This window comes from Dendrobium catenatum, unplaced genomic scaffold (genome assembly GCF_001605985.2).
Source record: "Dendrobium catenatum unplaced genomic scaffold, ASM160598v2 fragScaff_scaffold_461, whole genome shotgun sequence".
Lineage (NCBI taxonomy): Eukaryota > Viridiplantae > Streptophyta > Magnoliopsida > Asparagales > Orchidaceae > Dendrobium > Dendrobium catenatum.
In genome coordinates, this window is record NW_021318923.1 from 37190 (window position 1) to 52691 (window position 15502).

The window sequence follows — 15502 nt, forward strand, 5'->3', positions numbered from 1 at the left end:
TAGAATTGGGATGCATATTGGTTATTTCAAGTCGTATCGACTCCAGTCCTTTAGAGGAGGCGGATGAAACATGAATATTCCGCGCAGCATTCTCGGATCGTGGATTGAAGACTAGATATTGACGATTGAAGCACCATGCGGAGTATATCATTGACCCATGGCAGCATTCTCGACAATAATTTTGTAACTTAGTAGGTCTCATGTCGGAGCAATGCAGGGTTTAGTTTTAATTAGAGATCATATTTAATACATTAATGGGCATTTAAAAATTAAATAGTGATCCATTTTAGTCAAATGATTCATAACATGCCCGGGATTCATAAACTACGAACGCCCTGTCGCTGACACATGTGCGATCGTGGTGCGTTATAATGTTCTTATTAGATCAATTTATAGACATAGAAGATATCCCTTGCTGTATAATATCCCACTCAACAAGCTTATAAAAAATGCTGCCTTGTTCAAATGAGATAGTAGGGAGACATGCAGTATCTTAGGAGAATTATCTTATCTGCCCTATAATTTTCTCCTATTCTTTCCGTAGGAGATTGTGTTTTGCTTGTAGGCTAGTTGTTATGGGGCACTACAAATTCCCTAATCCTCCTCATAGGTGAATTGTAGCTTATTACTTATGTGGGGTATTTATAAATATATCTACTCACATTTATAGGTAAATTATAATATGCCACTCACAAGTCTTGCTAATATGCTCATATAAATAAAAAAGCGAAATTATATTCATTACAAATCTTTCGCTGTTAAAGGCGACCTGGATAACTTTCTCAATTTATTGATTATAAGGTCTTTATTGAGAATAATCAATTTTTCAAATCGTCAAATTGTGATTTTCTCTTAAATTGTTTAAACGCACTTATGTATTGCTCATTTAAAGTTTTCTATGAACTCTTATGATCTCTCTCAAATGCATATGGATGATTAGGTTCCTCTGCAAAACTACAAGATTGGGGAAGACTATTGTGTCGGTTCTAACATAGACTCGGAGAGGGTACAAGTTTACATATATTCATCTATAGAAAGAAAATATATACTGTATTCACATAGCATTCTGAGATTTCCCAAAGAACTTTTATAGAGAATTAGACCATTCAAACAAAATTGTTTTAAGAAGAGCATTGTCGGATAAGTTTTTTTCTATTAATACTAATTTGCATTTCATTTAGACCTCGTAATTTTGCAATTTACAATTTTTAGTTTAAACCATTACATCATACTCATTGTTAAATTGTTTCGATTATAAGTCTATTCAGGTATCTTTATGTTGATTTGATTGAGTCCAAATGAGTCCGATTCGAGTTTAAGTCCAATTCGAATATTAAATCCAATATTATTTGATTTGAATTTTATTTAAAATTGGATTTTTTAAATTTGATTAAATTGAATTATATTCAAATCAATTTTCAAAATTTAGTCCAAGTCCTTGTTGTTCACTGAAAATTTTGGCAGGCCCTCCCGACGTCGCCTCTCCCAACCGGAGGGGAAATCGGGACGCGTCTTGCCGATAGTTCTTTTCCTACCGGCCTAAGGGTCGGACGCCGTAGGGGCTTCGAATTTTAAATCATCCACCAGGATCTAAGATCGACTGACGGTTGAGGTCTTTCATTGGAAACCATCCGGGCGGATCTAAGATGCGACGGCCCGGGGCGTCTTCAAATTTTAAACCATTTCGGTCAGGAACCTAAGGTTACGACAGGCCGGGGTCTTCGACACCTGTTTTTAAAAAAAAAAATCATTCTTTCATTCTCTTCTCTCCTTCTTTTTTTTTTAATCTTTTCTTTCATTCTCTTATATACTTATTATATATATATATATTATATATATAATTATATATATTAGTATTTATAGATAATTAATAATAATTATATTATATTATATATATAATATCATTATTAATAATAAATATCTTATTTAATATATATTATATAATTATATAACAGAGGAGAAGGAAAGGGATCGGTATAAACGGAGAGGAGCCGGAACCGTCGCGGCTATTGGGCAGAGGCGGAGGGTCGGCCGTGTGCAGACGGTAGGGAAGCGGGAGATCGCGCGGGGCTTCGGCGTCAGGCTGGCAGTCAAAGGAGTCGGTGGGGCGTTCGGCGTTGGTCGGCGTCGGCTCAGCGGTGAAGGAAGTCCGGCGGAGCGTGGACGTCGGCTCCGGCGAATGGGAAAAGTATAAGGCCTCAAATTCTTTCTCTCTCTCTCTCTGGATTCAGTGAAACCGTGAGTTGCTGTGGCATGCTAGTCAGTGTCTAACCGAATTGTAGAAAGAAGTGTTTTATTTCGTGAGTAATGTTCGGTGGAATGAGCCGATGCGGATCGTTTTGGTGGCTTTAGTCGGTGATTTTTGGTGTGAGGTGGGACCGGGGCTGGGTAACGTGAAGATTCGGCAAGAGAGGCGAGATTGCAGTGACTGTGTTTGTGGTTAGCCGTTACAGTCAACAGATCTTAGGCCAAAACAGTCACACATGGATTTTTAATAGGATTTATCCATGAATGTTACCAAACATTTTTCAAGATTTAGGCCTCCCAAGATTTCAATAATCCGGATTTAGAGGATTTACGAAATACTATTAAAATAAATCTTGGGGTGCTACCCAAACAGCCCCTAACAGTTGTACACGCACACGAAGCATGCTGCAGTTCCCACAACAAAGCGCAGGACGACCTCCCTAACAATGGCAGGAAATAGGAGTTACAATTTTAACCTTAGCTGTACTCAAGCTTAAAGGAAAAGCATTGTTGGCATTGTCGGGAATAAAATTGACAATTCTACAAAGAGAGAAAAAAAACTCCCACCAATTGCGTTTTTAAATAAAAAAAATAGCACAGATCAAGCATGTTTGTGTACTAGAAAAGATGACAAAATCAATTAAAGAAAAACAGTCGGTTGCATTATAAAAATATAAATATTACATGAGACTGTGGAGCGTAAAATGTAAGTCAACAACAAGAAGGACAGCTTCCAGTTGAATTTGATAAATACAACAAAAATTGAGTAAACTAACCAAAGATGAAGAAGGCCGCAACCCATCCACCGGTCTTAGATAGATCCTCAAAGGTTTCCCCCTCAAAGTAACCGGCGTCGTAGCCTCCTACGTAACCTCCGCTAATGGCTGCCGGGAACCGCCTTCTTCATCACTCTCAAAAAGTGCATCCCCAGCTTCTTCCTCCGAGCAGCCTGAACACTCCCATCCTCCGCCACCTCCGCGTAGGACTCTTCCGGCAAGGAATCCGGTGATTGATCTCCTTCGGATGCCTCCCCAACTTCGAAAAGTCGACCCGATAGTGCCCGAAGTAGTAGGATCCAAACCTGAAGGAGTCGACAATAAAAGCTTGCGCACCAACTGATAGGAGGATCGATCTAGGCGCAATAAATGACGAGAGGGAGATGAATATGAACAGTAGAATTAGGTAGGTCTGGACAGATGAGCGAGCCGAGCGGAAGGGAATTGATGATTGCGCCTATTAATATCCTCACCTGCTTTCGAAAGCTCTGGTAATGGAGGTTTGAGACTCCATCAACAAGGGGCTCATCAATTCGACCTTTCACCGTCGACTCACTGTCTGGGCGCGACTCGGGATTAAAAAAGGAGGGAAAGTTCGCGATACGAACAGGGGATAATATTGTAATTTCACATGAGCTAAAATTATCTTTAAGAGAAAATCACACCGTTTACCATTCATTAATTGGTGTTTAATATTTTTTGTGAGTGTTCATTAATAGAATGTAATATTATAATTTCTAATAATTAGATCTTTATTTCTATTTATATATCATTTTTAACATGAATTATATATATAAGATTTTAATCATAAGAATGCTTTTATAGAATTTAAGTATTTAAATATTATATAAAAATATAAATTACATTTAAGAATTTTATTGGTATAAATGTAAATATCTAATTTTTAGAAATTTTATATAGTTAGAAATAATTTTTTATAAAGGATATTGTAGAATATAGTTATTACTTATTTACAAAATATTGCCCAACTTTTTAATAAAGAAATTTATAATATTAATAATAGCATTAAAATGTTTATTATTTTTATTATATTTCTACAACAATTACCCCAAAGAGACACTAAATATTTTAAAAAAATATATACTTATAAGTTTTTTTTTTTTTTTTTTTAAGAAATAATGCAACCATCACACTTTAAGAAATTTTAGTTATTAAGGTTGCTTCCTATCAAAAAAATTTTCTTGAAAAAAAAAAAAAATTGTTCCAAATAAACTATTTCTATAGTTGTTGGAAAATAATCTTTTAAAAAAATTTGATATTTGGAGTTTGATAAATCATTTTTATATCTTGGAATTTGCTTTGTCGATGCCCAATCAGCTTAACCGAGAGGTGTATCAAAATTGAAGATCAATAATGATTCATAAATTTAATTCTATAAATTTAAAATTTAAATATGATCAAGATTAATGTCCGGGTTTGACGTATTATTTCTATAAATTGTCCTTTCCTACCATTTAAAATTTTTGAAATTATTAAAAAAAAAAAAAATTTTTGATCCAATAAAAATTATGGAATAATTTACCTCTTATAGACCCTTAATGCCATTGAATCTATAAAATTCTAGGGGTTTTTTTTAATCAAAATAGTGTTAGGGTGGCTCAAAAAAAAGTACTCAACTCAAAAGATCAAAAAATCAAATTTGAATAATTTTGATTTAATTTGGGTTTTAGTTAATTTAGCTTTTAATTTACACTTTGTATGAAGCTAATTGATTCAGTTTTGAGTTAGGTTCGTTTTCAAATATTGAAAAGATTAAATGAATCTTAATCATCGTTAATATGATTATTTTATCATCTTAATTAAATATATATGATTATCATAATTTAAAATCATAAAATTTTTTTCTGACTAATAATTATAATTTAAAAATTAAATCTAATATCAAACCAATAAATCAATTTGAACAAACCAAAATTGACTACAAATTCTATTTTTTCTTAATATCCAATCATAAATAAAATTTTGAATTGAATCATTTGTTTTGCTTTCACTTCCAATAATTCAATTGTTTTCCATTTTTTTTGTATTAGGATAACCCCAACTTTAGGTCAAGCTAGTTAATGACTTTTAATTTTAGTTACTAATTGGGAACCTAGGTTAGTCTAAACTAACCCTAATTAAGCAACAATAAGCTAATTTAACCCTAATGCTCTTTTTTGTTAGTTAACTTACCCAATGCCTAAAGCTGATCCAACCCATATCATAGTTTAATTGCTCAGTGCTTAAAGTTAAGCCCAAACCATCACAAAATTGGGCCTCCACCTTCGCCAAAATTTCAAACCTAACTAAAAGCCTTACATAACCTAATTAGATCTACATTAACCCAATATGAGTCTTCCATAACCAGTATCTATCAAGCTTTGATTAGTCAACAATCAACTAAACCTGAGTTTCAATTCCACTTACTTTTATCGATGTTAGCCACTTAAAGTCGTGCAAGTCTAAACTAATTGGAGTTTATAGCTAATTTTGAGCTTACCAATCATCCAAGTTCAAATTTGAGCTCAATGTGGAACCTCTAATCAATCACTTAGTTTTTGTTATTCAATTGGCAAGGAAGCGGCCAATGGTGACAAAAAAAGTTGCCTAATCACCTCCAACGATGTACCCAGCACAACCCCCACCCCCCATGCCAATCGTCTTAAAACTCATCTCTTCCCAACACCAAAAACTTGAATCAATATTACTCATGTCGATAGATTATTGATAAATCTTTAGTTCTCTATCTCATTTTATAGGGGTGGACATCCCTAGCGCCTAAGTTCCTCAGTGTCATTATTCCTCTAAAATTTCCCATTATCATCACTATTTTTGATATGAAAGATCATCCGTTTTGAATTTAAAATTGTATATTATATTGTCATTTCTCTGCAATTTAAAAACCACTAAATTATAGCATTTGAGAGCACTCTTAACACATTAAAAGCTTTCCATAGGTCTATAATGCCTTATGCAAACATCAATAGCTAACCTACTTAGCCTTTAATCACCAATAATAGAGCTAAATGGCTCCTATGGGACACACCAACACGTTTGGCGGAGGTGTGCAAGCAAACTTACTAGTGGCATCTTATGTGAATAGTTCCATTGATAGTAGGCTTAAGAAAACCACACTAATTAATTAAAACTTTATTGATTATTATGCCTCGAATTAACATGTCTAACGTAAGTATATTCATCTTCAACAATTCCTAAATCAAGAAACAAAGTAAAATATTGGCATACCCCCTTTGGCTTTAGCTCGATATGTGCCTTTTTCCACTTTAAAAAAAAAACTTAATTCCATTGTATCCATTATACATATATCTGATAGATAGCAATGTCATATAACGGGCTTTGTTTGGGACGCTTTTTTATTGCTGTCTTTAAAACGGAGTTTTAATTAAAAAAATGTTGTCCCAAACGAGAAAACATAAATCTCTCTATTTACAGTGGTGAAACTTTATATGCTTTTATTTGAAAATCTAAAGTGAAAGTTGGAGATGTATTGATTCATTTCATTCGTATTTAAATTGCATATATCAAAACAAGTAATGTAAATTGTATCAAAATTCAATTATGATAATCCTATGATTAATCCTTGGTAATTGAATCTTTTAATACAATGGATAATGCCATTTTTGTTTGATCCCACCCCATCCTATCTACACACTAGCATAATGGGGCTATATGGATGAAGTATGATGATAAGATTTGAATATCAATAATAATGATTTAGTCTCAATCAATCCATTATAAAGGGACACTTGGCCTAATGAATTTGATGCATGACTAAACAATCTTGAATTGTGATGTTAGAAACAGAGAATAGTATGTGGGGTGGCTTCTTTTTTTTCTTTTTTTTTTCTAAGTCCACCCAAAGATCAATTAACGATATTGTTGTTTTGTCTTGTATTATATATTTTTTGGCAAGTTTTTGGAGGATGTTGATCATATGATTTGCTACACTAGGCATTTATCATGTTTGAAGATTGATGTTAATTTTTGAATGCTTCTCATTCAAAGCTTTAGTGAAGTTGTTGGCCTAATTGTTTGACTATAGGCCTTATGTGAAAATTTAATCTATACCCATTGGATTTTGAAAGTCGGACTCAGACCCGACTGGTATCGACATTGTATACAGGGAATCCGGTTGCAAAACCATTCCAGCATGACAGGAATTGGCTGGCCAACCGGGATTTGAATTTTCTCTAAATTTGACTTCGAATGAACAAGATAAAACCCGTTCGGTCCCAATTTTTAAAGAACAGGGTAGGATTGCTGTTCAGATTGATATTATGTTATATTATTAAATTATTTTTTTAATAAATTCCAAATATAAATAATATCTATTAATATTTGATAATAAATTTAATTTAATAAGGCCCGAACAAAACTTACTCGACAAGGGCATCGCCATCCAATTTGACCTTATTTTTGCCTTCATTCAAAATAAAAAAAAAACTATATAAATTATAAATAATACTAAACTAAAATGTTCAAAAAGATGTGTTTTACTAAAGACTAAAAGTGAAACTTCTCAAGTTAACACCACAAAATAAAATAATTTTAAAAACATACACTTTTATTAATTTTATATGTAAATAATATTTATTTTTATTTAATAACATTTAATGTTTATTATTTAGTTATTTAATCATATAAATATAAAAACTATTTTTCATCTATTATTTAATTATAAATAATGTAATAAGAATTTATAAATTTAATTTTATAATGCGAATTATATATATAATTTATATGTGTAAATTATACCTAAATATACAAAAAAATATATATTAATTATTTATATTAAACTTATATATTTATAAATGAACTAAATTTCTATTAAATGTGAATTAAAATCAATGATGGAGTGAATTCACATTTAAATTTAAAATTAGTAATTATTCATATTTAAATATATAACATAAATGATAAATTAATTATTATTTATATATAAATTTAAAATTATAGAATACATTATTTATGAATGAATTTTAATTATTTTTAAATTCCAAAATTATATTATTCTATAATTGTCATATTTTTATTTAAATATTTATTATGTCATGTGATTCGTACGTGGTCAAACCATTGAACCAAATATCTCCATTTAAAATTATAGCTCGTTCAGTAGAATACTAGGCATGTTGTCTCAAACGAAATTTTGGTTTGGGATAGCTTTTGATCACTATATTTTATCAACTTTTAATAATTTTTTATACTATAAAATTGCTTTAAAAATAGTAAGAAAAATGCTCCAAATGAAGACTAAATCACTTACAAGGTCTGGTCAAAAAGTCATCTGGACAAGCACTACTAATAAATTAGGCTTTTACATCACATTTTCTAACCCGCAGCGGTTTAAACAGCTATAGCATCATTTATAACAGGTGTTAAAACCGCTGCTAAAGGGTATGACCAATTAAAAAAAATATAATGCAAAAAAATCATTTTTTATGATTTAATAATACATAAACAATGTCAAAATTGATACTTCAACATATATAGAGTTAAATGAATACAACTTGTTCACAAAGACTTAAAATATACAACATTGAATACAAAAAAAAAAAAATCTTTGTCAATCTTCTTGATGTTCTTGAGGTCCAATCTTTGATGCTGAATGTTTTCTAAACTTGACATAGTATCTTAGATTCACACCCAGCTTTGAGGTCCAATCTTTGCCATCTTCTTGATTTTCTTCCTCGTCGATTGAGATATTAATTAAATTAAGATCTTCCTGGGACGCATTTTCAAGAGGTAAATCTTTTAGTTGTAGTTCAGTCCTCATTTCTTCAGCAATAGATGCAGCATAAGCTTTGAACTTCAGATAATCTGAAGTAGAAAAAATAGCAGAGAATCAGTAAACAAGCATTTGAGCAGTGCCATGTAGCGGAAATCATTTACCAAATATTTTACAACCAAATAGGAAATATGGCGGAAAAACATTTAGAAACAAATTAGCAACAGAGAGCAGCAATGTTTGGGTTTGGATTTGGATTTAAAAAAAAAATACCAAAGCAAAAGTGCCGCTCTTATAATTTCAATTGTATGTATGCATGAAATATTCAAATTTCTTGGCAACAAGCGCATGCTATGTTTAAAGAATAAAAAAATTACTCTGCTGATGAATCACCATAACTGAGTAAATTAGGTTTCGTTTGGGATGACTTTCTTACTGTTTCTTAAAACAGTTTTTCAGTGCAAAAAATTTAATTTTTATACTAAAAATTTACTTTAAGAAATAGCAAGAAAACCATCCCAAACGAAGCCTTAATCATGTCTCAACTTTTGAGTTGATTAGTGAAGCTTACCAAATCTGGAAGTTTGGGAATTGTAGAATTGCACAACCTCAACTTATTCATAGCCCAGCTCAATACGCATGGTTATAAATGTGTAAGATATTATAAGTCCAAATAAACACTAATTAAAATGTGGTTTTGCTGAAGGTGTCATGTATATAGTATGTCAAAAAAATTATCAATGCAATTAATAGTATAATCTAGATATTAAATTTCCAAACATAGCACAAGATCCAGCAGTGCAAGTTTCTTTAGTTCCTCAGATATAACTGAGGCCCAAATCATCATTAGCCTTATCCAAGTTATTTGGGGTTACCTTTAGGAATTCAGATTCTCGGTTTGTCCTTTTCCAAGCTGAGTTTTGCATGGGATGTTAAAACCATTATATGCAGATCATTTTGCACAACTTCTATCCAAGTTAAGTTTATTCTATCCTATTTTTGTCCTAATAATTTTTACATAAATTCCATCTAACCATTTAATCAGTAAATCTTCTATTCTTCATTGTCTATATTCCATTAACTTTTCTTAAAAAGATGCTACTACCACCATCCCTCAGATATAGTCATTTTTTATCTATCATTCTTATTTTTAGCAAATAAAGTTTATTTTTAAATCTCCATAATAGAGTTTAACTTTGCAGAGATATATGAAATGAATTATAGCAATACCTGATGCAGGATCATGAGTTTGTTGGCAAAATTCACTAATGGTTTTGGAACACTTGGTTCTACTATACAAAATTATAGTTAAATCAGGAATTTGAAAATCAAGAAACTACTACTAGTATTGCGCAGTGATAAAATATCACAATAATTAACAGCTACTACAAGAATGAATGACATTTTCAGGTGATAATGTATCCTTAGTGGAACAATGAAAAGTAAAAGGACGATAAATAAAGAGTTAAACAGTTAGAACAAAATAACTAACAATATAACTCATCAATCCTTGGCAAAACATGCTGGTAGTTCCTAACAGTTTAAATATCTGGGGTCGAGCACCTCCTTCATGAGTAAATGTACTAAATACGGTGATTCTATTGATTCCTGGTAATCTGGCAATGAGCAAATCAGCGTATAGAATATGGCTTGTAAATAAGAGTACTATTAGAAGGGAAAGAATAAGGTAAAGAAGCATGAATTTAAACAAACTATGAAAGATTATTGGTGTAATACTTGCTGGAAATTTTTTTTTCCCTTAACTGAGCCGAGTTATTATTTTCTGGAGCATTTACAACTACATAGAGGAAAAATAAAGCATTTGCCATTAATACCAGATACTTACCTAGAAACTATATTTGCAGAGTGAAACAGATCTCCATGTCTAACCTCTGCAATCACACGCAACCGGCTGATCCAAGAGAGATGAAAAAAAAGAGAATAAAAACAAGGATGAGAAAAGACTAGGATAGATGACAGCAGATTGGAAGTGCAAAAACTGGAAATAAAACAGGAAAGGTGAATCCAGTGTATCCATTTTAGTAATATGATAATATTGAGACCTATAGCGAGTAAATGTCGTCAACACAGATTGAAAATCCTGAAGACCAGCATGATAAGCTTCTCTATTGATTGGATTTTCATCTCTTTCTCCTTGCCTACTGAGTTGGCTTGCTCCATGACGCCTCTTTTACAAGTAGCATTCAAGAAATGTAGTGGTCGTTTCAAGGAAATGATTAAGCACCTCTTGCAATGTTCCAAAACCTGATCTCATTTTTCTTGCACCCAAAATTATCCTAGATAAATGACGAAAACATCATAAATCGTTAGACGTTAGGAGATTGAGGAAAAGCAAACACTAGTGTGGAGTTAAACTATTACCGTTGGCAAATGATGGAGAGAAGTGGAATCGTATCTTCTGACGAGTGAAGCTGGAGATGAACGAGACGAGGGAGGGACGAGACAAGTGAGGCGAAGCGTCGGCTTCGGCGTCAGCGTCGCCATCGTCGACGGAGATCTGGCTCGGATTCGACGGATCGCTAGCGCTCGGAGATGACGTATCGCTCGCGCTCGGAGGAGATCGCTTGAGAGAGGTAGCGCTATGAGGAGATCGTTCGAGAGGCTGGGACGAGGCTAGGGCTTATTTCGCAGGATTTATTTTCGGTTTCGCGCCTTAACTTTCATTCACGCGCGAACTAATAATAAAAGGAGCGGTTTAAGACCGCTGTAGCGATATTTATTTTGCTACTAGTAAAGGCTGCTAAAGGCATATATTTTTAGTAGTGAAGCACTTTGGTCAAGAGCTTGATCAAACAAATGTTTTTAAAATTTAGCATCTTTTATAGATTTGCAACTGTGAAATCAGCTTGACTGGCTAATATGTTGCTCTGCTTTTCATTAATCTTTTCTAGTTAAAAAACTGCATACTACAAAGAATTTTTTATCTAGCCTTTCATATCTATGGATTAAATAAATTTACCATTCCAACTGGCTCATAATACAATTAAATGTGGGGTTACATTGTCTTTCGGTGAATATACCACTAAGTTAAGTTATTGTTGATATATATAGAGTGTGAATTAACCCTTTCTCCAATTTCTATTTTATAAAATGTCTAAAATTACTTCTAATATGATATGATCATGTTGTATTGATTTATGAGCATTATTGATGGCATATTTATTTTCCACTATCTATTTTCATTGGCTCTCCCCATTTAATTTTTAAATTTTCCAAGATAATTTTTATTCACAGATGTTCAAAAATTCCTTACCACTTGCTCAAAAATCCAAATTCAATACTATAACATGAAATAATGGATTGTTTATTGCACCTATTGTGAAACCCGATTTTCCTTCCAGGTTCGTCTGGACGAAGTTGAGATCGTCCGGGACGATCAGTTCAAAACCTGGGGGAAGAGAGGTTCGTCCCAGGACGAATTTAGGTTCATCGGGACGAAGTTTGTCCAGAGAGCAAGCCGTCCAGGTACGATAACAAATTCGTTTGAATGAATTTTGTCAAGAGGAGAAATCGTCCTGGGACGAATAGGAATCATCCCGTACTATCCTATTATATATATATATATATATATATATATATATATATCTGTTAGAGATATTTTAAGATATTTTTTTAGAGAGAGATAAGTTGGAGAAAAGGAAAGAGAATGAAAAGGCTTGGTTTAGGAGGCCGAGGAGCGATTTTCACCCGTCAACGCAGATGAAAGATTTGTTTGTCTCGAAGTAAGGATTCCAAATCCTATTTCTGATTTCGAGGATTTTGAGTTTTGGTATTTTTCTGCTCAGTTTTGTGTTTCCGTTACCGAAATTCTTGCATATCTTTGTATTGACAAAATTTTTACTGCGTAACTTTTGGTATGTTGTAGAAATGATAAGTTTACACGATTTGAGTATTTTCTGGAAAGTTTTCACCGGATATTTTGAATTATGTAGGATTTTTATCGAATAGAAAATTATCAGGATGTTAAAAAATATTGATTCAGAACAAGTAAAGTTTTGAAACGTTATTTTACATGATTTCTAGTAATTTGGTAATTTTCTGTCTACTATACAATATTTTAAGGAGTTTTCTAAATTGAGCTAAATCATGTTTATTGGTTGCAATGTGTTGATAACATAATGATGAATATGGTTATATGATTGAAATTATTGTTATATTACTGTGATACTACTATGTATGTAAAAGACAAGTAAGGACTAGTTGAACCGTTGGTTGGAGACTGATTGACCTGTACAGGATGGTGGGCCGATGGACTTTCCTTTAAATGTGATTTGGTGTTATCCTCTACTGATCACGTGATTACTGAAGGGAGTTATAAGGAGATGATTACTGTGCCGATGGGCAAAGAGTGACAACTCTTTTTACTCAGCTAACGGATACAAGATATAAGATACTGATACTGATACAAGACTGAAAAACATCATAATAGCCATGACTTTTACTTGTTGAGTATGTTGTTGAGTATGATTACTGAACTACATGTGTTTAATCATTATTCTTATTATTATTATACAAATTTACTATTTATGCATGATTTTACTATCATAGTATTATTGTTCATGTCGCTGGATTGTTACTGATACTGATACAGGCACTGATACTACTGATTCACTGTACTGATATTATGCATGTGATATACTGAATAAGTGACATGTGATTTATTGAGCACGTGATATAGATTATTGGATTGTATGTGATTCACTGAGCACGTGATATTGGATAACTAAATTATAAATGTACATTTTGATACGATTCTACGGCATTGATTGATTTTATTTCATTGATTTGATTTCATTAGTCACGAAAGATAGTATTAATTTGACATTTTATACCGACTGATATTATTGAGCCGATGAATTCTCGTTATACGATTGATATTATTGGCATGATGATTTATTGACTGATTTGATTGGTATTACCGATACGAAGATTTTTTTTTTAATGATTTGACTGAGATTTTAGATACGATGATTTGTCTACTGAATTGACTGGTGTTATAGATACGGCGACTACTGTAGAGATTTGAAACACGTATTGATTCATTGAGCTTCACAAACTTTTATAATGTTTATTGATTCTTCCACTAATAATGATGGCTTTACATGTTCCTGTATTGATTTCTGTTATTATATTGATTACTATTTATGCATTAATTTATGTTTATGCATTGACTCAATGATCATGTGTAACTGACTGCTATGATTTGACTGATTGACATGCATATTGCTTCTGTACCGTGCTTTGATTTCAGTTGTAGGTATTTGGTGACCTGTTGGGATTTTTACGCTCATTATATATGGTTAATATTTTCAGGTTAGGGCAAGGGAGCAGGAGATTGAGGTTGATAAAAAATCTTCATGTTTTTATCCTTTTGTTATAGTGATTCTTTTTGTACTCAGGCTAAGATAGATTACATGTGATTAATGTATAGATCATGAGTATTGTAAATGAACTTTTGGGAATTAATAGAAATATATACATTTATGTTTTAAATCATAGATTTTGTTAGACTGTTTATCACTGATTGATGACTATAGATAGCTCTGGTAGAAGATTGACTTAAAGGATTGACTGAATAATTCTTCCAAGTTAGATCTTGGGGCGTCACAATTTAGTAGTATCAAAGCAGTGTTATTAGAAGAATTGATTGTTATCAGGGCTATAGGATTTGATTGAGAGTTGGGTAGAATGTGTAGTTTCAAGTGCATCATTTTATATACATAGTTTCATGTGTGTATCATTCAGATTATACTGAACTGTGCAGGTGAAAAGTTAAATGGATAATCCAGAGTCAAGTGTGCCAAATTAGCAACACTGTGTAGCTCTAGTACCCTCAAAAAGTATGATGCAGTTGGCTACTATTATAGCACAAGTCATGGGTGACACATAGAGTAAGTTGAGTGGAAGTAAAGAAGAAGAAGCAGATAAGCATTTACAGATATTTCATAAGTTGAAGCCTATATTGTTCAAAGGAGCTGTAGGACCTGAGGTTGTTGAAGATTGGATAATGAGGATAGAAAAGATTTTTGACAGCATGCAATGTCCGAAAAGTCAAAAGATGCCTTTTGCTGTGTTTCTGTTTGAAGGAGAAGCTGAGAGATGGTGGATTGGACTACAGAGAGAGAGAAATTTCAAGGGAAGACAAATGCTGAGATCACATGGGACGAGTTCACTACAGTGTTTCATATGTGGTTTGTACCTCCATCAGCCCGATGACAAATGCAAGAAGCTTTCATCAAATTGGAGCAAGGACGCAAGACAGTGATGCAGTACGAGGTCGAGTTTACTGCACTTGCTCGGTATGCTTCTCATTTGATCCCCACTATTGAAGAAAAATGCTATACATTTATGCAAGGATTGAACAGAGAGTTAAAACTGTTAAAATAGTTGCTATTTGAATGCTTTACATTTTTGCAACTTATGTAGTTTTGATGATTCCAAACATTATTGTTCAAATGTGTAGTTATCTCCTAACAATTTTAGAAGATTTGTATTTGCTCTTGTGTGTACTAACATTTCAGGAAAAATGAACTCCAGACTACGAAGACTTCAAATCAAATTCAAAATGAGATACTTTGTAAAATTTGAACTTTGTATTTCTTTGAAATTAAATTGAAAGAGAGTGATTGTAATTGAGTGAATAAAAACATACACACACACACATAAGGAGATCATAAAATATTTATACTGATCGTACTGGACGATATAC

At 32.6% G+C, this 15502-nt stretch overlaps 1 long non-coding RNA gene across 1 annotated transcript; it reads right to left on the reverse strand.

The window, feature by feature from the left end:
* Positions 1 to 8470: 8470 nt before the first annotated feature.
* On the reverse strand, positions 8471 to 11430 carry LOC110108389. Its single transcript, XR_002304460.2, has 4 exons — positions 11155 to 11430; positions 10836 to 11069; positions 10619 to 10684; positions 8471 to 8864 (listed from the first exon to the last, which is right to left on the reverse strand). It is a non-coding gene; the product is annotated as an uncharacterized LOC110108389 (long non-coding RNA).
* Positions 11431 to 15502: the final 4072 nt, after the last annotated feature.